Below are 24,160 nucleotides of genomic sequence, written 5' to 3' on the forward strand. Positions count from 1 at the left end.
ACGAGGTTCATGTAAAGCATCACTTCCGTCTGATGGTTTATAAACAAAATCTACATTCTTATTGCAATAAAAAAATCATCTAATATTGAAAATATGGATTATATTTTATTAGATAAAACTAGTCATAAAAAACTGAATTTTTTTAATTTATATTAATATAAAGGGAGGTAATGTTTTCGGTCTAAAAATTCGATAGTGAGTTTTAAATCAATAAGCACAAATTAGGGTCCCCACAACAGGCTTTTATTACTTTTACAATAATGCCTGGATAACTGTATGTAAATGTGTGACTATTGTTTCGTCTATGCCAGTGCCTGAGCGGTTAAGTCGCTGAGTACTTGTAGTTCGGTTCGAGGTTAGAATCCCGCCAACGAGCTGCTGCATGGGCATTTTCGTGGTTTCCCCTTATGTGTAACGTTTATACGAGCCAGTTTCTCTTAGAAAGTCCTCCACGAAGACATTCCTCTCCTTAGGCAGACAGCTGTCGACTGCTTTGCCATAATCGATTACACCAAACCAAAACCATCCATGGTAACTCACATCAAACTTCCAAAAATTTCTGTTTTTCGTACTTAAACCCTAACAATTTTTCGTATCTAATTTCCGTATTTTATTTTCCTTATTTACTTCTATTTCCGTATTTACCCGAAATCTAACACGTAAAATAGAAATATTTGGAAGTTTGGAATAAGAATTACCATAGGCGAAAAAATCGTCACACACGTATTAACTCGCGAACGCCATTTTAAAATAGAAGAAAAGTTTTACTTGAACCCTATTTGATGCTTATTCTTTGAAATTCTTTATCGAATTTTTGGACAGATATTATTTCCCCCGTTTCCTACGTATTTAGGGTGGCGAGAGGGGAAAATAAAAAAATAAATGTGTTAAATATCATAAAAATAATTGAAACAGTATTTCAATTTGGGGGCTTAAATCTTTCATTCCGTACTCTTTTGGGGGAGAACGTTAAAAAGGTATAAAGAGAAAAGTACCAAAACATTATTAAAAATCACATTGGAAGAAAAAAGCAGACTTCTGTATATAATTGATTGAAATATCATTTGAGCTTTATTACAGAACTGTACATTTAGCATAAGATTTTATTTCTGTTCCAAGTGATAAGTAGAAATTTTGAAACCATGGTATACTTTATATAGAACTAGAGATCTTTTTCGTTAAAGGCATCAAGTACTTTTAAATAAACCAGAAAAAGTCAAAAAAATATTTCATATTTTTATTTTGAAATTCAATTTCATAAAGGCGTTTTAAAGCAAACCGCAAGTAAAAATTCGTTCTAGGCCCAAAGTCATGGTAAAAAAAATAGTTCGAAGCTTTTGCCGTTTAACCTGACAGATGGTTTGTTTGCTGACACTCGGATTTCACCAAATTCCTAGCATTAAATCTCCTCAATTATTAATAAAATTGCTTCTGAACACAATTTAATGTAAATATGTAAATGTGCATCACAGAAAAGCTAATTTATTTGCATATCTATCAATTTATTTTAATGTGTTCACAAATTTTCAAGGTCATTTTATTTTTCATTTAAGATTTCATTAAAAATGTGATTTTCCTGCTGCTTCTCGGAACCGTCTGATCCGAATTTGAAGAAATTTTAAATAATTGTGCAAATGACATATCTGTCTGAGATAGATAATGTTTCTAACATAAGAACTCTTAGAACTATAATTAAATTTGAAATTGCGCAAAATTTCCGACTCGTCACTTATCACTGTTTCATTTAAAATTATGATGATATGAAACGCAATATTATTTGCATATGGAATCACGCATACTTATATATTTTATTTTTCTATATTCATACAAAGAAAATAACGTGAATTTTTAGGATTTGAAGGCAGTTATATCTTTGACTGAAGATTTCTCAAAACTCTAATTGTTTTTCTTACGCGCAAGATTTCTTTGAAAACTTTTGTGCACAACTTCAGGACATTTTGACCAATTATATAAAAACTACGAGAGTATAACATGGCCACCTATTACGCTTTTCGCAGAAAAATTTCAGAAATTATATTTAACTTAAAATAAGGAAAACAAATTGAAAGGTTTTGATGGGTCTAGGTACCTTTGATTTTTTTTTCAGTGCATGAAACATACATTACGTTCATGTAGATTTTTCATTATTTAATTTCTTTAAATATTATACAGGGTGTTAATATTTGGTTCAAACAATTTGAAAAGTGATGCAGTGAGTTTAAGTGTTTAAATGCATGTTCGCATAAAATGATTCTTGATTTTTCGGTAAGCATTTAGGAGTTAATTCGAAAACATGAAATACAAAGTTAAAAATGTTTTTCATTTCTTCTTGAGCTCAAAAATCTTTAAACGAGCATGCATTTAAATCTTTTAACATATGTTGCAGTATTATCATCTTGAGCTGACTTATAAGAGCTTAATTTTTTTTACCATGATATTTTATACGGGATGTTTTAGAACTGCGGTATTTTCTTCTTGCTTTTCTCCCACGATGTACGGCGATGTTTTCGGTATTCACCATGCTGATAACGTAAAGAAGAAGTTATCAAGAAATTTGATTGGTTTTAAATGATTCCTTGCTTGTTACGCCGGTGCGAAGTAGAAACGTGTCAATACACATACTTTCTGTGCGACGTTTACCCAAATCTTTATTAATAAACAATCTTCATCTAAAACTTCGCATACAGGGCTTGGTAAGATCTTCAAAAACGAATTACCTGACGTGTATCCCTTTTTAATGTCTATTAGCACTCAATTGTGATCACATTTAAAAAGAAACTACAAAACAAAATTTGCTCGTTTTGGCGATTCGTGGTCTCAGATTGGATAAAACAATATTATAGTTAAAATCCCATTGGATGAAACAACATTCTGTAACTGGTTTTAAGAAATTGTGTGCTATTGATTTCAGCGAAATTGTTTCTTAAAAAATGTAGAACATTGCGTAGGCAACTAAACATCGCTACAGGAGTTGGCCCCTTAACCCTTTCAGAGGCGCAATGTTATGATTTCTTAAAAGTTATGAAAAAGTAAGCATAATGACATGCAATGGTCCCATAGACAACATAAATGAGTTTAAAAAAATTTTTTTCGTCCCCCTTTACGGAAAGGGGATCGGTTTCGCCTTGAAACCAGCGCCCGTCTAGAGCACTTAAGACTAAACATTTGCTTATTTATCTTTACTTTGCTGAAAAGTATCTAAACGTAACCCAAATTGCAGATTATACTAGTAAATTACTGAACAACTAATAAAGTAAGTAATATTTGCATAAACACGCATTTTAATTATAAATAAAAAATTTAAAACAGGAAACAAAAAAGTATGAGACAAAAAGTAACTAATAATGCACTAAATTACTTGCATAAAACTATGAAATATTTTTAAAAATTATGTTTAAAACTAAGAAAATTATATGTAAAAATAAAATAAATTAAGATGCATACAATTATTTTACTATGAACTAGAAGCATGAGAAAAGCGACCGCTAAGACAAGCATAATAAAAACGCAACTACGAGTGTTTTTCAGTGTGCTCTGTGTCTCTGTAAAAAATAAGAAATGTTTTTCCTCTCTCAAAAGCTCCATAAATCCTCATCTTTGAAGACACTCAAATGAAGATATTGTGCAACTGTTTACAGCAGTGATCCGAAAGCAATAAACACAACTGCAAAAAATCTCGCGATTGCGTCATATGATCATTTCTTGGATGTCCCAGAGGGGCGGTGGTTTCATACTGAAACCGCAATGAAAACATTCAAATTTAAAAGGGTACCATTACTTTTTTTTTGTGAACTAAGGACATTTCATTACTCATTGATGCCTGCTTATAAAATATATTGTGGAAAAATTTAAATTTTTTGGGTTTTTTGCTTTTAAAATGGGTCAAAAAGAGTAGTGTGCAAAAGAAGCTATTTTTGAATGATTCGTATCAATTAATGGATGCCCGGAAAGGTGTGCTGCTGTCATCTGTTATCAGCTTTAAGAAGTAATTTAATTTTAGCAGCGGTTTTGAGAAAAAAAAAAAAAAAAAAACCAAATTTTCTAAATTAAAAAAAAAAATGTTGAAAATGCGGTTTCAAGGTGAAACCACCGCCCCTGAAAGGGTTAAAGGCTAACCAAACGGCGAAGCTATCAAGGGCCTGAAATACGGCCGAGCGTAATAATAAAAGCTTAGAGAGAGTGTAACCAAAAGGCGAACGCGCGCTATTCAGAATCTCTGGCTCCCTAACGAAGTCAGCCCACCAGCGGCCGAGCGGTAAAGACGCTGAACACTGGTAGTTCGGTCTGAGGTTCGAATCCCGCGAACGGGCTGGCTGCATGGGCGTTTTCGTGGTTTTCCCCATGTGTAACGTGTATACGAGCCAGTTTCCCTTAGAAAGTCCTCCACGAAAGGCATCCCTCCCTTTAGGCAGATAGCCCTCGTGTGCTTTGCCATAATTAAATACACCAACCCTAACGAAGTCAAAAATATTAAATATGCATTTTTATATGCATTTTTTCATGACAGCATTAAACATTGCATGGGTTTCCCCATTAATATAAGTGGTTTCTTTCAGCAAACGTATGCTGTATTTAATTTGCCAACATTTAATGTTTCCTCGCGAGTCATTCTATTTATCAGTTGAAGCTTAATTCTAATATGTATTCCACTATGAAAACGTGTTAATTTCTAAAGCAAGACTTTTCCCTCCCCCCTACAATCTTTCATAATTTTATTACTACATTTGAGAGCAATTAGGTGACCTTTACAAGCAAATTTCATGTACTTTAAAAATGAAAGCTTTTCTATCGTACCCCATTAAATTAAAAAGAAACAATTTTTTTTAAAGATAATGCTAAACGATAAAAATTACAATGATAAAAAGAAAATCTCGTGTAATTTATTTGGATACTTTTTTTAATCAGAATTTATTACTTAATTCGACCTCTAGTCTGATTTAATTTCAGTTCTTAACTCTTAGTTTTTTTTTTTTTTTTTTTTTTTTTTTTTAAATTTATTTATTATTTTTTTTTTTATTTCGTTTTCTTTTAGGAGGTTATTTAAATGCCACTGTTAGAAGACTATAACCCTCATTCTACTTCATTATATATAATTACCAAAGAGGGCGGCTGCCTGGATTGTAGCGTTTAAAGGTGATAATTAATATTATGAAAATTCATTATTATATCCCCCCAACACATAAACAGGCCGCTGACTCCGTTGAACGATTAATTAGTGGCCCATTACAGAAGGGCAGCGATTGTTTAAGTAGGGACCTGTTCTAAGTTGGCCAACGCCTTCAGTTGTGCTTGGGTTTCGGACGAAACTTCTGTTTTCCCCTAACCCTGCATTCTTTTAGAATTGCTCGAGGGTTGTCGGAAGCAGTTTTCCTTTCGAAGGTCACGAAATTCTTTCAGAACTCTTTGTACAAATCTTGTCTACTTCAGAGGTTGCTTTTATTAAGAAGGGAAAAAATAGCTTTTTAAATGCTTTTTAAAGAATTAGCTCGTTAATGCATTTAAGATTTTAAAAAAAAAAAAAAAAAAAAAAAAAAATCTGATGTGTACACCACATGACTTCCTTGTACGGAATATTAAATTATATGCATTTTTTCTTGCATTTCATTTAAACTGATTAGAATGAATTAAATCTACTTCGCCGACAGCGCATAAACCACAACAAAATAAATGCGCTCTTTAAAATTCACTGTATTTGTTTATCATAGCGACACTCTGGCACTAGGTTCCCTTAAACAGTGTTACGTCTCATACATTTTATAACTTAGAATACACAAAATTCATATCATCTGAAGAATCATCTAATCGTTGCCACATGTTCTATTCAAATACTATAATAAATCTAAAACGATGTATAAAAGAAATTAAACAAACGACAAGAAAAAGAAAACAGTTTTTCACAGACGATTCAGTATTTCTCATTCAATTAATTCAGCTCTCACTTCGCAACAAGGCAAAAATGCATAAAAACTCGAAATATCTATATTAAAAATTACGAAGTATATCTTAAACACTTACTTCCTCGAATAAAATTCCAGCATAATTTAATTCACAATAATAAAAGAAGGCGTTACATTTGTTATTGCGTAGTTTAGTTTCTCTAACTTAGCAACAAATCCACTATTCTGCTAATTTTCAAATGTAAACAAATATGGCCGCCGTGGTAAAAATAATTAAGCTTAGCCGCACTTAGACAACTTTTAAATTTTTAATAATTCTAGAAATATTGCATGCAGATTTACCAAAGGCATAAAACCTTAATCGGAAGATAAGAAGAATATAATTCATTCATTTTTAAAGCACAAAAATGCACATTTTACAAACATATAAGAATAAACTGAGCCGAGTAAGGCCCATATCACACGGCTTTTGTTTCACACGAACAACTGTTTCGGATAACTTTTTTTCTTGGTTTACTATTGAAAGAAAGACGTGCGACTTTTTCCTTCCTTTCCAAAAAAATTGCAAGTTGTTCGTTTTCAACCAATCAGCTATCAGCTTTAAATGCTGTTCGTAATGGGGAACCAGTTTCCTCTGTGTTAATCCCAAAGCGATCTATGGTGATTGGCTGTTGTGGCAAAGCAGAAAAATTGTTCCAAACAGTTGTTCTTCCGAAACAAACCGACGTGTGATAGCAGCCAGAGAGTAGGTATACATATGTTACTGTGAAAGATCGAAATTGGAGAATGTCGACATTCACCGGTGAATGTTAACACATACCAAATGCGTCGGGGAAAGACCGAACATTTGGTTATCTTCTTGTACATTGGGACCATCACCGGTGTATGTCGACAATCACAGATATACTGTGGTGAAGGTCGAAAAGAGAAGTCGAGTTCAACAGAGGGGCATCTGTCTGTCGCCAAATCCTTTGCTCTGCTGCGATTGAGGTTAGGTTAGGTTATTTAATTACGGCAAAGCCTCGAGGGCTATCTGCCTAAGGGGAGGGACGTCTTCGTGGAGGACGTTCTAAGGTAAACTGTCTCGTATACACGTTACACATGGGAAAAACCACGAAAACACCCATGCAGCCAGCCCGTTATCTGGATTCGAACCTCCTGCTGCGATTGAAGTTATGTAGCATGTATTTGTTATACCCTGGAACACTGTCTGTCAGTCTTATGCTAGGTTTGATGGTACGCGCAACGTTTTCTTAATTTTTTTTTTTAACCAATGCCCTAATTTATGTTGAATGGATACTGCAGAATACTCCTTATGAAGCTATATCTGACATTAAACCAAGTAGAGGCATAGCATCGTTTTTTTCGCCTGGCGAACAAATCGCAAATATTAAAACCAAAGAACAATTCTTAAGCAATTGCTAATACTTTTGGAACCGAAAAACAGCTTGAAGAAACTTAATACTTTTGAAGAAAATCTGAGCAGTGGCCATACCGAAAACCATATTCCAAATAAAAATAGAGGAGGACCTGCAACCTACCACGTCTTCGTATCAAGCCTGGAGTGAACTTAGCCTGCACTGAACACGAGTAAATTTCTATAAAAATATCTTTTGTTGCGGTGGATTGCAACCAATATAGGAGGCGCACATCTATGTGTTATAGCTGTCCTGTATATACATACATACATACATACATACGTACAGACGCCACGAAAAATTCTCTTCAGAATTTATTTTAAATAATTTTTACAATTTTGTTGGGGGGGGGGAGAGTTCTTTATTCTGTCCTTACGTTGAGATTTCACATAAAAACATCGTTAAATTGCATCGATAGCGGTCGAAATGGATATTTCGTTGAAATATGATACTCGAAAATTTTCGCAATTACAACACTTCCTTTTTATTTCGTGCAGGGAGGTAAAAATTGATTTTAGAATTTTTAGTGGAGCCTTTTCAAATATTTTATACTTTTACGTTACGTCCATCTGGGAAGTATTACGTTTGCATGGCACATTCAATTTAAATTTATATTTACAGGCAGTGCTCCAAATTGTCTGTTGCTTACATTCGATGTGAACTGGGACCTTTATATTTCAAAATATACAGGGTGTCGTTAATTTATTCTACGGATAAAGATATGTTTTAAATAATACAGTCTAAAGGATAAGACAAAAAGACTGACTGAATTTTATTTAGCTCTTCAAAGGATTTTATATAAATACACTTCAGCATGAGCAGCTTTAATTGCTCGAAAAACATCAAGTCTGTTCTCGATTACCCTCCCAATGTTATTAAACATTTGCGGAGTCATGGTAGTGGTTGCTATGGTGATTTCATATTTAATTCTTCGATGCTACAAAGAATCTCAGGAAAGAAAGCTTGACTGGATTTCTTCTAATTGTGGTGCAACACACAAGTTCCGCATCTAAAGTAAATATTCGGAGAAAAAGAAGGGACCAATCACTTTCTTATGAGTTAGTGAACACCAAACGGAAACTTAGGGCCAGAAAGAGAGCCGGAAACGGTCGAAATGGACATTTCCATTGAAATATGGTACCCGAAATTATTCACTATTATAGTACTCCCTTTACTTCCTTCAAGAAAGTAAAGGTATATAACAGAGAAGTGAGACTAAGTTTTTGACATAGTTTATTTAATTCATTAAAAAATTTGTCGCGCACAGTTTCAATTGTCTGTTTCGGCGAAACGCGTAATGGGGTTAGCTTAGTTTGAATTCATTTTAAAAAAATTTCCCTTGACAAGCCAAAATGAATATCGAATTGGGCTAATTAATTATTTACCGTTTCTTAATTTTAATTTTAATTTAATTTTTATTTTTACCTCGATCAATTGATTAGTATTTTACTGTGTTTTAAATCTACTTATTTTGTTTAGCATATAGCTTACTATTTTTATTTTTACCTCGATCAATTGATTAGTTTTTACTGTGTTTTAAATGTACTTAATTCGCTTAGCATATAGCTTACTATTTTTATTAATTTTACTTGTAAATATTCAAATGTTGTATATTTCTCCTTTTTCACACATTTCATAGCAACTAAAAATACTTTTGTTGAAGTTTTCACGGAACCACAGTTTTTGGTAACTTTTTTGCGTGCGTACTAAAATTTATCTTCTAATTTCCTTAATTTTGCGGCACAATGCACAAAATTTTTGACCACATAGGTCTTTTCTCGTTTGTTCTTACTACTTAACTTCAAATTATATATATATATATATATATATAAAATTGAAATGGAAATTGAAAAGCTAACAAGTAATGTGACGTAAGACCTATTTGGTCTTAAAATTTTTTTGCGCAAAATGCTATATATATATATATATATACATATATATATGTTTGTATATAAATAATTATAAATGTCTTTTACTTTTTACTGGAGCTTGATACTTTATAGTTTTTCTATTCTTAGAAGGTTGAAGTTAATTAATTTTCAATCGTGAATTAAGCTATTCCCGAACAAAGAGATTATTCTTAGTGAAAAATTTCGTAATTGAATTTATTTGTTTTTCGACAAATAGAATAAAATCTGTATCTTCAAATCTTTAAATAAGATTTACATTACACTCAAATTAGTTAGCTTGATCAATAGATTTTCTAATGCATTATTCAAGTAAGATTTTAATGGTAATAAAAATAATATAAATTGGCATTTCAAATACCTAAAATTTTGAAATCTTTTTTACACTATATTTGAAATAATTTGTTAATTGAAATGTCTTGGAGGACCGCCATTTGAGACCATCACTGCTTTAGACAATGCCAAAAGAAGACTTTTACCGCAGTTTTTAGAAATTGTATAATCGTTACCAAAAGTGTATTCAAACTTGTGGCATTATGTAGAGCCATTAGATTATTTTGGTGCTGGAGACGAGAAAAATAAGAAATGCTGTGGCCGGAACTCGAACCAGGACCTCTCGAATACGCTCCGAGTGTGCTACCGTTAAAACACAAAGGCCAGCCGAAAAGGAAATAGAATATTTCGAAGGAATATAATACCTTTTTGCTTGTTTTAGCAAAGAATCTTTTGTTTGTGAACACATTCACTGACCTTTATTGTCATACCTCATATGGAGACGCTCCATTACTTTTAAGGCATAGATTGGAACACTTGAAATTATAAAATAACTAAATAAGAGAGTTCTAAGTCAAAAGCTTTAAGAAGTAAAATTACAAAAAGCCTTAAGTTTGAACGGTTATAATTTCTCAACATACTCAAAATTACAGTATTTCTAGTTCTTATAAATTCCGATTTGTTCCTAAGTCATAAATTATGAAAGACCTTAACTTGGTTATCAAGAGATCATAATTTTTCACCTATAACAGGTCACACTATTTCAACGTTATCTCATAAATAGTCATAACTCATAAAGTCACAATTTTTCAAAAGTATAAAAAATTACGGTGTTCCTAGTATACCATTAACGTAAAGTTCTACGAGGAAGAAATCGTCTGCAAATAAACTTTAAAAATAACATTGGTCTCGTTTTGGTCTCTGAGATACAATAAAGCGCTGCTGACAGATGAAATTACTTGAAAATACTGACAAAAATAAAATTTAATTTGAAATTTTATAAATTTAATCTTATCCTTAACTTAGCGCAGTCGGCACAATGCGAAAGAAATTAGATTCGGCATCTTGTAAAAAGGCAGATCAGTTCTAAAAAATTTGACTGAATTCAGCGTTACCTGTCACATCTTGACTAAACCAAGCCAAAGCAGGTTGTTATATTCGAGTCACATGTTCGAGAAGGAGGGCGGTTGAAGGGATTGAATAAAAACCTAATCATGAAAGTTCCATTTTGAAGGCATCGAAGCGAAAAAGTTGTGATAAGTGAATTTCTCCTCCTCGTTCGAACAATTTTCTTTTACACTTTTTTTTTTTAAGAAATCTTCTTCACCGATCCTAAATCTGAGAAGGGGAGGAAAAAAAGGATTGGTAAAAGAAAAAAAAAAAAAATATATATTTTTTAAAATTTTTTTGTTTTTATTTTTTTTCTCTCTCGCATGACATTATCTTTTTTTATTTTTAAAAAACTTTCCCTCCCGCTCCGCAGGCTCCCAGTTTCGTTCATTTGCGTTCTACGACGCTAAAGCTTAAAGAGAGTAGAGATTGGAAAGGTACTGATAATATAAAAATAAAAAATAAAGAGACGAAGCACTTCGTAGTAAAAAATAATAATAATAAAAAGAAAAACGTGGCGAGCTTTAAGGTAATTATCGGGGAAACTTGATTTATGGATTTAATTTTTTTATTATTATTTTTCAGCTCACTTAAGGCACGCTGTGTACTTTTCGGGGTTTATTTTTTATTTTAATATTTTTCTTTCACACTTTTTTTTTCCACCTCTAACGCGATCGGAATCCTCTTGTTTCTTAATGCAGTGATGAAGAAAATTAAGGAACTAGCAAGAAAAGGACGTTAAAAAAGGCACTTAATGCAGTGTGAAAATTATCTGCGAGGAGTAATTTTTGCTCTTTGTTTCATCAAGCGAATGGGAAAGTGCTAAATTGATGAAAAAAAAAAGTATATTTTCGAGCCTTGATCTGCTTTTTAGGGAGTGATTTATTATCCACGTTTAATTCAATTTTAATTGCATTGTAATATCGAAGACAAATATCTAATTTCATGCGAGGACCTTTTTTATTTTTATTTATTTATTTATTTATTTATTTATTTTTGTATTCTTATTTTAATTGTATACGATAAAAAAATCTTAAAGACAACTGGATAAAATAATAACGTACTCTAACGCTGATGTTAAGCCGAAAAAAAAATAAAGCGACTTTTCTAAGCACAAACTCAGAAATAACGCAGCTCCAGCAGATTTGCCCGTGATGAAGAACCAAATCCAGGATCTGTTGGTTTGCAAACGATCGCTACAGCATCCACGTTACCGACAATTACTTTCTACTAGAGAGGATATTTATATAATTTTAGAACGATTTCAATAAAAAACTTTAAAAACATAAATGAATAAGTAAAATCTGAAAGGTTTTAGATTTTAAATTATGTCCAAATGGGCGTTTTTTTTTTACATTTTGGGCGTTACCTTTGTTTATTAAATTTTATGTTCTTTGCACTTAAAGCATAAAATGCAGTTCAACAGCAATATCGCAAAATAATTTTAACATCAGCATATCTTTAGAATTTCCGATACACAGTCTTGCGCGCTAGAGATTTTTTTTTTTTTTTCCCTCCGTACAGTGTTGCCATTGAAATCGTTTAGTTTGTTAACCAAAAATCCGTTGAAGTGTTCCAAAACTTGAAACTGATAATAAAACAAATTTCAAATTCAAATTAGGGTTTCCACATGCCCATATTCTATTGAAGATTGCTTTATTCAAATTTTGATGGCTCTAGGTACCGTTGTTTTATCACAATGTAAATTCTTCATTATTTAATTTCTTTAAATATAATACAGGGCGATAATATTTGGTGGCAACAACTTGAAAAGGGAAACAGCGCTTGTAGTGCATCAACGCAAAACGCCAAAACGAAATTAATAGTTTGCTTGGGCAAATTGCCCTTTTGGACTAATAATAATAAAAGAATCGAATTTACTTTATTTTTTCAAATTAAAATTCGATTTCTTACTAGCATTACTACAGCCAATAAGATAACAAATTAATTCTAAGTTTTGCTACTTAAAAAGATGGCATGGCTTGCTTGCACTTGCATTAGCAAATTCTTCGCATTTAAATCACTTGAAATATATATATATATGAAAGGTTTTGATAGAATTTTGTACAAATATATAGTTATGCGTAATAGAAAAAGTAATTTATTTGCTTATCTATTTGTATATTTATTAATTTTGAGAAAGTAGCGTGTTTATAGGTCTTCGAGGTAATTTCATTTTTCAATTAAGATTTTACGAGAAGGTGATTCTTCTGCTTGCTTGCATAATTTCTTTGAACTAATTAAAACTGAAACTTTTTTGAAAATTGCGTAAATACTAATTTGTATAAAATGGCCAATTATTGTGCTTCTGACGTAAGAACTTTTAGAACTATAATTAGCCACTCAACCGGGATAATGATTAGTTACTCCAACTGATGTACCAAAGGCCCGGTTCGAATCCCGGAGAAGGCATGGATATTTGTATAGTGTCTGTGCGGCATAGGAACACTCTAACTATGCGTCGAGTCGAAAGTCCTCCCGAGGGTAGTCTTGCATTCCTTGCCATGATAAATTTCATTGGCTTGCTCTGATGTTACTGCTAGACAGTTACTGCTAGTGAGATAAGTCACAGTAGCAGAACTAATTATACATCTTCGAGTCAAAACTTCCTCACATTTTTCCTTCTTTCGTATATGATTTCTATGAAGCACTTGGTCAGAATTTCAAGAAACGTCGTTCAAACCTTCTACGTGAGTATAAATTGACCAGTTATTACAATTATCGCATGGACACTTAAAAGATTATCTTTAATTTCATATTTCTAACTAATCAATTTTTGGAGTCTCAAAAATAAGAACTAAAGTATAATTCAATTTTTTTTTAAGTATGTGATTTATCGTACACAAGTATGAGATTTATACACTACTTTTTAATTTAAAAAAAAAAAAAAAAAAGAAAATCAGCTAAAAACAGGGATTTATTTATCCGTCATGCCGCGTGCAGAATACATTAGAATTTTATGTCAGTAAGAAAGAAAGTATTTTATTTTTATATTATTTAAAATATTTTAAGATTTGGAAAGCAAAAGAAAACGCAAACACAATATCTAGGATAATGAAATAAGTACATAAAATTTTAGTCATAATGCTGTTAGTTTTAGAGATAGACTAAAATTTAAAAAAAAGGGAGGCTTTAAAATTTGGTATATTTTGACATTTTATACAGGTATCCGACTCCTTTAACAAAAAAGTAGATTTTTTTTTTTTTTTTTTTTTTTTTTTGTTTCATAGTTTCATTTTAGAACTTGCTGTTTAAAACATATATAAACACATTCGAAACCCAAATCTTCTCTTTTCCTGGAAGAAACTATAAAAATGGAAAAAAAAAAAGCTTAAAGAATTCTTATTGATTTTTACTCTTACTAACTCTTAGTGATTTTCACTGATTAGTTGTTAAGTTTATTTAATTAATTATACTGTCGAGTCCACTAGAGTAACTTCTGTATGAAAACTGTAAGAGTAGTAACTGCACGGAAGAAGGGTTAAAAGTACCCTTTATTAACTCTTTAAAATTTACAATGCGTCAACTCGACGCTAATAAACTACGCCTTTGCTTGGGCGGTAACTGAAATCAAAAGAACTAATCGAAAATTTGAAGATATGTACAAGACGCTGAAGTAAACCACAGGGCTCAGAATAATTCTTGTTTATTGATACCCCGTCGAAAACTAGAGGCAGCAAGTAAATACAATTAAGCCATACAGACCAGCAATAACTCTGGGAGCAGACGCTTAAGCAAAAGAGATGGCGGCAATAGTCTAACTCTCTCTCTTTCCTACTGAACCTCGGTTTTTTAAACCCTTTCTTCTTGGTACAATTATCATTCCTTCACGCGCGCTACCAAATTTAAATATTCTGGCACTGACAATTATGGGAATAAAATCTTATAGGAAAGAATAACAAATTAAATAAAATTGGTTATTTAAAATAAATATAAATCTCTACAATGCCTTTATCAAGTTATAGACATATGACGAAATTAATGCAAGTAAATTATTTATCAATTCGATGATTAAGTAAACGAATGAAATGTGAAATTAAAAAATTCACTTTCCTCCGAATGTGCAAAAAAATTTTTTTGGGAAACCTGAGAATTAAATACACAGCAAAAGCTCTACATTAATCTTTATGTATAACAAATCTAAGCGGAAGCAATAGTCTTTCATTGGTGCAGCTAAGGTGGGGCAAAAGAGGACATTTGTCCTCGGGCGCAGAATCCAGGGGGGACAAATACCTCTTACGAAATTTTTTAATGCAGTGTTTTCCATTCTTGGCACACAAAAAGGGTAATAAAATCTTCAGTTGTCCCTGGGTGCTGAAAACCCTAGCTACGACTGTGAACTTTATTTGCTCTTTCTCCCTAAAATATTTGATAATGTATTCGAAAATCTATTTTACTTAACTTATTTTGAAAAATCCCTTACCTGTTAAAAAAACCTTTGCTTCAGAATATATCATACCAGGAAGTAAACCAAAACTGTATCCTCTGACACTGAAAAAAAAAAAAATCTGTTATGGACACCACATGACTTCCTTGTACTATTAAATATACATATATTTTGCTGCAGTTTATTTAAACTTATTTGTTCGAATTTCATTAGAGATATATTTCTCAATCAATCAATTCAGTTCTCACTTCGTGGAAAGGCTAAAATACATAAAAACTCAAAGTACCTTCATTACAAATTGTAAAATACAGTAAAACATAAAACACCAAATACAATTAAAAGAGTAAAAAAAAATCCTTTTACACTTAAAATTCGAGTTTGTACGCCAAAACTAGGAATTCGGGCGACGGGCAGAAAGAAAGATTTTTCGATGCACAAAATTGAAAGTTTTCTTTTGCTCCCACTCGAAAAAAAGACACCGATGTTGGTTCATCAACTGACTTTATTCACTATTCTACTAAGAGCTCCAATTGTAAACAAATGGCTGTATCGTTAGGCTTAGCACAATTTAGACTTTAAAATTGTTGATAATTCTACAAATATGACTTGCAGAATAAGTAAAGGCATAAAAACGTTTAGCGGAACATAAGAATAACTTAATTCAATCACTTTTAAAGCAAAAAATGCACAATTTACCAACGTATATAATTAAAATAATCTCAGCTTACCGAGCCGGGTAACAGAGTAGGTATATATATATATATGTTTGGTGCAGCTGATTGCACAATTGCATGTTATTAGCGGTCCCATATTCAAAATTTCAACATCCTAAGACTACTCGTTTCTGAGTTATGCGAGATGCACACGTACGTACGTATAGACGTCACGGTAAAATCTTTTCTGAATCCATTATTAATAGATTTTGGAAAAAATGAGCCCTTCGTTCTGTCCGTTCATAGAAATGTCACAGCAAAAACATACTTCAAACGGATCAGAGAGCGGTCAAAATGGATATTTCTGTTGAAATATGATACCCGAAATTTCCCGTGATTACAATAGTTCCTTTACTACGTACAAGGAAGTACAAATACATGCACAAAAGTCTGTCAACGAAAGTAATTCAACTTTTATAATTATTAGTTAATAATTAGAGAAGCTTCTTTTCTCATTTCAGAGCTATCTTTATTAATGTTATTCGAATTTTAGATATTGTATTTTAGATAAATTTCATGACTTAAAATATTTATCTGTATGTATAAAAACTGTTTTTCTACGTATTACATCAGCGGTCATTATTCGTTTATTTTTCTATATGATTTCATTTTACCTCGATATACTTTTCATGTCATTTAATGGCAAAGCCCTTGAAAACGTAATCTGAAGGTTCGTCGTCAAAAGGTTTTGTAACTGTTCTTTTCACGTCATCATCATCATCAAAGCTCTTTCCACGAAAGCCATATTTCAGTTTGGAGAACAGGTAATAATTAATTGGAGTTAAATCTGGGCCGTGAGGGATGGTCAAGCTCCTTAAATTCGTATTGCTGTTGAACTGCATTAACGTTTTGCTGTTTTTTTAACTGGTGAACGAAATCGGAATATCCATTTTTCAGAGATTTTCCTCATGTGAAGATACTAATTCAGAAGTCAAACAATAAAAATTAATTTCTTACGAAAATGTTATAATTCGAAAATGAAGTAATTATATTGATTAAAATTTATCGCATCAAATACTTTTCGTAATGTTCTGTTTTACTAACTAGATGCAACTTAATTATTCCATATATTTTAATGTACCAATATCAACAGGGGAAAGATGGAAATGATCTAAAATATTTTTCTAAAAATTCGTTAAACTAGTTATAAACGAAAACTAAAGTTTTGTACATTATTTCCAAAAATATCATTTCATTAATATTTTATAAATGACAAAATTTATTATATTGTATAAATACCACTGCATACTTAAAAGTTTTAAACATTTAATGTAGAATTTATGTTGATTTTATTTTGCCCAGTTTTAATACAGTTTTGAAGTATGATAGTCTTGTTACTAGGATAGCATGAATCTGCTAATACAAGTTTAATAGATTTCTTGACAAATGTTTCTCTTATTCATGTAATAAAATATACAGTGTCTCACAAAAGTGATGGGACACTTGTGCTTTACGAAAGGGAACTGTAGTAAAATAAATTAAAAAACATGTAAAAGTTTTTTGTGGGTGTGTTTCATACTTAAATTTAGTAACAATTATTACATAACATACATTTTCTCAAAATATTAAAATAGTAATTTAATAAAAATACAATTGTTTGGAACGGAGCAAAAAATGGCTCACATAAGTGATGGGACACTTACTTTTCCATCAAATATTTATCCAAACATTTTACTTCTTAAAATGTTTTAATATTTTGTTGGATTTCCTTTTACTTTTAAAACGTGATTTAATCTTCTTGGGATGGATTCGACTAATTTTTTTTTTTTTTTTTTGTGATTTCTGGAGTGATTTTACCCCATTCTTCTTGAAGCAATGATTTTAATTGTTGTTTTGAAGAAATGGTGTGTTTGCGAATTCTTGATTCCAATTCTTGCCAAATATTCTCTATGGGATTTAAGTCTGGAGATTGTGGTGGTGTTTTTATTATTTCAGGACAGTTATACAGCAGCCAGAGTCTAACGTTCAAAGCAGCGTGCTTGGGGTCATTGTCCTGGTAGACTTTAAAATCGTTATGAAGAGTCAATTTTCGTGCTGAAGATTTCAAATTTTGATTTAAGATGTCAATATACTTATCCTGATCCATTATACTGTCAATAAAAACATGATTACCAACTCCAGCGGACGACATACACCCCCATACCATAACTCCTCCTCCACCATGTTTTACTGTTGGCACCGAGTTCTGTTTGCGAAATTCTTTCCAGGGTTTTTTCTGCACCAAGATTCTACCGTCAGAACCAAATATATTAAATTTACTCTCATCAGCAAATATAACTTCATTCCAGTAATCAGACTTCTTATTTATGTCGGATTTTGCGAAAGCCAGTCTGAGTTTTCTATTCTTTTTACTTACGAAGAATTTTTTCCTGGCTGCTCTACCGTGATATCCAGCAGATCGAATTACTCTTCTAATAGTCTCAGGATTAACAATTACTCCATATAATGCTTGTAAATCAACAGCAACTTTAGGAGCACTTATTCTTGGATTTTTTTTAATATTTTGAACAATAATTCGCTTTATTCCATTGGATAGCTTTGATGGTCGGCCAGGTCTTCTTTTATCCTGAATCATATGATTCTTTTTATATCGTTTAATGATGATATTGAAAACTGTTAAATGACTCATATTAACTGTTTCAGCAGTTTCTCTAATAGATTTTTCACGTTCAATATGCAAATTAATAACTAATTTTCGAATTTCAGGCAAAGTTTCTTTTCGTTTAGCATTCATGGCTGCACAGAGCTAAAAAACACAAAAATTCCAAAACAAACTGGAGAGAAAGACTGCAGACGATTTTATAAATTATTGCTAATTGCTTGTGAGTAAAAATAAAAACCAAAAAAAAAAATATCTTTATTGCAGTACGTAGTAGTATCTAATAGTGTCCCATCACTTATGTGAGCCATTTTTTGCTCCGTTCAAAACAATTGTATTTTTATTAAATTATTATTTTAATATTTTGAGAAAATGTATGTTATGTAATAATTGTTACTAAATTTAAGTATGAAACACACCCACAAAAATCTTTACATGTTTTTTAATTTATTTTATTACAGTTTCCTTTTGTAAAGCACAAGTGTCCCATCACTTTTGTGAGACACTGTATATAAATCATAAAATAAGTTTTTAAAATAAACTGTGATTGTTTATTGGAATTTAAAACAATTCTGTATCTGTATGTTAGTATTAAAAAATAAAATAATAATTAAATTTTAATGAAGCACTGATTTTAGCATTCAACAATGTAAATATATATACTATAAACCCACATGAATAAATGTAAGTGCAAGCTATTTTTTCTTACAAAGCCGTCCATGAATGTATACTTTCCTTTAGGCTGATAGCCTTTGCATGCTTTGCCATATTCTATCAATGAAATGATGCAAATATGCAAAAAATTTTACTTTTTAAAGTTAATGCAGGAAATAAAATTCAGTGCATTTGTAAACTACATTAGTTCTCTTATAGCTTGCCATTTAATTGCCCAATGATTTACTAGTCCAAAGTAATGCAGAATTCAGATATCGTTCAAATAAAAGAAATTTATGAAGGTCTGATGTTTTAGACGTATATATGAAGATTAATTTTTTTAAATATTATTTAACGAAATTAATTTCAAATTTAAGTAAGTATTCATGCCTTTCAGTAGCATTATTTTTGGAAATCTTAAATTAAATAAATGAATGCAATATTTCTTGTTAATAAAAGAAAAGCAATGTTATGAAAGACTAGTGAAGTCGATTTGCAAGTTCTAATTACGAAAGGCCATTTTTTAAAATAATTAATTTAAAGACAAGTTTTTAACGTAAAACTTCCAAACTAACACATGTGGAATATTAATTCTATATATTTTATCTCATTCTTATGTTATTGATTAATTTCATGTGACATTAGTAGTAATTATTAATTAAATTTTATGCAGTTTCTGATCTATGTTTTGATTTTTTATTAATTACGTAAGGTTACATAAGGTTTAAAATTATGTAAGATACAAAAACCTTCTGCATCTATTAATGCATGCAGAAGTGAATGAAATTATGCCAGTAAAATTTTTTAAAATCAAAAACAAATTTCTGTGGAAAATTAAAGTTATAAATTCTAAATGCAAACAAAGGAGTGAATTTGAAAGTTATCAAATAAACCAAAGTGTTGGTAATTTTTGCAGTTTTGCAGAATAACTTTTATACTTTGCAGAACGGGAATATGGTGTTTGGTTTTGTTAGTATTAATTATTACAACTGATGGTGGTGTGTTGTGGTGTTGTATTGAGAATACGGCAAAGCACAATAGGGCTATCTGCCTAATGGGAGGGATGCCTTCGTGGAGGACTTTCTAAGGGAAACTGGCTCGTATACACGTTACACATGGGGAAAATCATTATTACAACTGAATTATTGCAACTTAAACACGTAATTTATAATTTTCTAATTTATTTTGATCATGTATATTTCATGTGTCATAAGTCTTTAAAATAAACTTAATTCTCATCATATTTATTAACACAAATTGTTTTAAAAGAAGAAAAAGTCACATTTGTTTTGCTTAGTTACACACGAAGATACATGCCTATATATATATAGAGAGAGAGAGAAAGATGAGTTATGTTTACTTGCAGACTTTTTTCTTCCTTTTTACTAACATTATAGTATGAAAATCAAGGGGGAAATTAAGCAATCAATTCAATTTTGAAGGATGTGATTACAGTAAGATCATTACAGTAAGATAACCAATCAAAAATATCCATGAATGAACTACTGGTAATTATCATATTATTATTTAAAAGAGACCTACATTCCAATAAGAATGCTTAGTAACATTAACATTTCAGTATCTGATAATAATAATTTTCATTCCTACTTCCCTATACCTTGAATTTCACTCTTATTATTGTCCACTGCTACTCCCTAGACCTCAAAGCGTTTAATGCATCTGGAACTGCAATTTGTGTCGTTTTCTACAGCATGCAAGTTATCACCGTTCAGTTTGTACTACCACGAGCAATGATCTTCAGAATTACCGTATTGCGTTGCATTTTCCACCCCACCCAGCTTTAGAAACAGATTCTCAAAATTAAAAAAAATATTTGCAGAATTTTCACATTTTTAATGCATTCAGAAAATGAAGATCCCAAGATTTTAAAATGGATTTATCGACATAATGATTGTTTTCGTCATACTAACAAAGGCAAACTTTTGCACACTAAAGGCCCCGTTGAATCTTTCTCTTCTAACTGTTGAATATTATGTCAGGCTAATAAAAAAATTATCTATGATAGTTAAAGAAAATACCAACCGCCATTCACTGTGCAATTTTGCATATCAGCTGCATATTCACCTTCTCTAATTATTTATGTATGATCTGAGGCCTAAGGAGTTGCAAGAACAGCAATGAGAATGAAAGAAATTCAAATTATAAAGAAGTAGAAATGAGATAACTTATTAGATGTTGCAATTGTGTGTATTCTTATTGAACTATAGGTTTCTTTTAAAGAAATAATATTGTGATAGTAGTAGTTTATCCATGATTACTTTTCATTTGTTATATTATTACTGTGACTGTGTCCTCTGGAAATTAAATTATTCGCCTAATTTTTCCCTCTCAATTTTCGGAAGATAAAATTAGTAAAAATAAGTGGGAATATGGCATCAAGAGCCTTAGATATCCCTATTTTCTCGAAGCTGTTCACTATTATTGTTTCATCAATGATAGGCCATGCACCCAAAATCCCCTAGCAAATCAGTTAGTAAGATGAAAACGACCACTATTCGGACGAAAAAATTAGCGTAACTCGTTTTGTGAGCGCCATATGACAAATATTACCAAAATCATTAAAACATATTCAGAATCCTGTACTAAAAGAAAGCTAGGAGGAAAATGTTGTCCGAGTCCCAGTGATTCATTTGAACGAATATGTAATATTGTTTTAGAAATTTAAGGTAATAAATACAATATTTTTCGAATGCTAGAATAGTTCGAGAATTTTATTCAAGTTATGAATTCTAAATATAAGTATACTGTATATTATATTTAATAACTATCGTGGCTTCCTTCTCTAAGCTAGCTATACGTGATTCCTGAAGATTTTGATCTTCAATGATAGTGGGCATCCTAAAGAAGTTATGGTTACTAATTAGTTATTTTAGGAGGAATGCTGGGTAAATTTAAAAAGTGGTTGACAGGAGTAGCTTGTCGTAATGAGACGGTTCACTGTAATCCAGTATTTTAAAGAATTTAAGCTGTTCTTAATTTCTTAAGATATTATAAAGAAATATGATAAAAGTGTTATATAAGCACACATTTAAAACATCTATTAAAATAATTTTTATAAGCTTTTTAAGAGCATGGTTATGATTTTAAAAAAAATGTTTTTTTCTTTATTTAGGAGGCATGGTTTACAAAGATGGAAAAACCATTCATTTTTTCCAAGCAGTTGAAACGAATTTTTATAAAATGTTATATTGTGTTATTTTCAATTAATTCTTTTTTCAGATTTTATGTTTATTAAGTTTATGAATTAAGTAATAAATTATTTTTACTTCTGTATTTTAATTAGCATATTACTTGCTTCATAATATTTCACAATAAAATTATAAATTCAATAAACTTCTTAATTAACATGCTGTAATATATATATATAGGGCATAAAGTTTGTTTTCTGATGTCACATGTATATTTCACAATTTTGTATGCAAATCTCGAACTTTATAATAAATAGGAATACCTTTTTAGTATCACTTTCTAAATGGTAAATATTAAGCTTAAATTTATTACATATCATGTTTGTAAAAAATTATAGGTAAAATTAAAATGCATGAAATTTTAAGATAAAGTGAAGTATTAATTTTTGAAACAAATTTGTTAAAGGCATAATTGTATTAAACATTAAGAATTTTAATGGAAGCAAGGCTTTGAAAATTAAGGTCAGTTGGTGAAGTTTTATACTTATTCAAAAAACATGACATTAGGCTTTTAATGAAAGACTTATCTGTTAATTCAAAGGAAATTATTTGAAGGTAAGTTAAAAACGTTATGCATTTACCATCTATTATTTCAAACAATAGCAGACTGTTGACAAACACTAAGTGCAGATAAGAATAAAAAAAAATTAGTTGGACGTAGTAATGCATGCTTATGAACAAAATTTTGAATTCCTTGTAGTAACAAAATGAAGTTCATTGCTATGTTGAATTCTTTAATTTACTGAAAATGTCATTTTTTAGAAGGAGAGAATATAATATTTTTGAAACATAAAGAACAGCTGTTCTGAGTTCTTCATAAAATATTTCACAAAATGTCTTTTACAGTAATAATATGATCATAGCAGCATGCAACATGTTTACTCAAGTTAAATCTAAAGCAACATGTGTCTATTTTAACTAAAATTACTAAAACGAAAGTGTTCTAGAACATATCTTAATAATTGACACTAAAACATGCAAATAAAGCATATTGTTTTTTTTCTCAGCTATTTTACAGGCCAAATATAAATTCCAGATGCCATTTCATTATTTTATATAAAGGATATACATGTAATTTAATGTAAGGAGTAGCATATCAATTTGAACTTAATTATCAAATTAAGCTCAAATCGATTATTAATCAAAATGATATACAACAATGATATCTGTATGTATAATACAGATATCATTGTTTTACTCAAAACATATTGATTTCAATGTATTTTATTATAATAAGCATCATTTTAGACAAAAATCTATTACTTTTATAGACATATCCTTTAGTATTTCATCTATGAAAAATATATCATACACACATATAATTACTAAATAAGATATTAGAAGGAAATAATCTGAAACCTTTACAGATACAACCATTGGAATTTTACGTAAGAAAAGTATCTTCTACTCACATAATAACTTGCTGAAATAATACAAGCAAATAACCTGTAACGGTTACAGATATATCTGTTGAGATTTTACATGAGAAAAATATGTTCTTTTTACATAATTACTTGCTGTAATATTACTAGCAAATAATCTGTAACCATTACAGGTATATCGTTTGGGATTTTACATGAGAAAAACATGTTCTTTTTACATAATTATTTGCTGTAATATTACACGCAAATAATCTGTAACCATTACAGATATATCGTTTGGGAATTTACATGAGAAAAATATGTTCTACTTACATAACTATATGCTGTGATATTACAAGAAAAGATCTGTAACCATTACAGGCAAAACTCTTGTAATGTTACAAAGAAAACACCTGTTTTCTGTTACTCAAATAACCCATGGCATCCCAGTTTCCATGAGTTTTCTTAGTAACCTTACAGATTTTTTTTTTTTTTACAGTGTTGCAAATCTTGGGATTTTTCTATATGCTAAGTAGAAAAACTTATATGTTAAGTATAAATCAGAATGGTAGACCTATAAACGTTCAATTATGAACAGCTAACATGTAAACAACACCGTTCAGAATGTAAAC

The 24,160-nt window shown here is 30.7% G+C and overlaps 1 protein-coding gene across 2 annotated transcripts in view; it reads right to left on the minus strand.

The window, feature by feature from the left end:
• The window catches only part of LOC118183479 (GATA-binding factor 2-like), a 550,695-nt gene extending 535,603 nt beyond the window's left edge, over positions 1–15,092 (minus strand). For both annotated transcript variants that reach the window (XM_085813406.1, XM_085813403.1), the window contains exon 1: positions 15,029–15,092. The gene's annotated coding sequence lies outside the window, so the exon portion shown is untranslated. The remainder of the gene's footprint in view (positions 1–15,028) is intronic.
• Between the last annotated feature and the right edge of the window lie 9,068 nt (positions 15,093–24,160).

This window comes from Stegodyphus dumicola, chromosome 3 (assembly GCF_044657685.1).
Source record: "Stegodyphus dumicola isolate Sdum_Otavi_A_Nest chromosome 3, ASM4465768v1".
In the NCBI taxonomy this organism is placed as follows: domain Eukaryota; kingdom Metazoa; phylum Arthropoda; class Arachnida; order Araneae; family Eresidae; genus Stegodyphus; species Stegodyphus dumicola.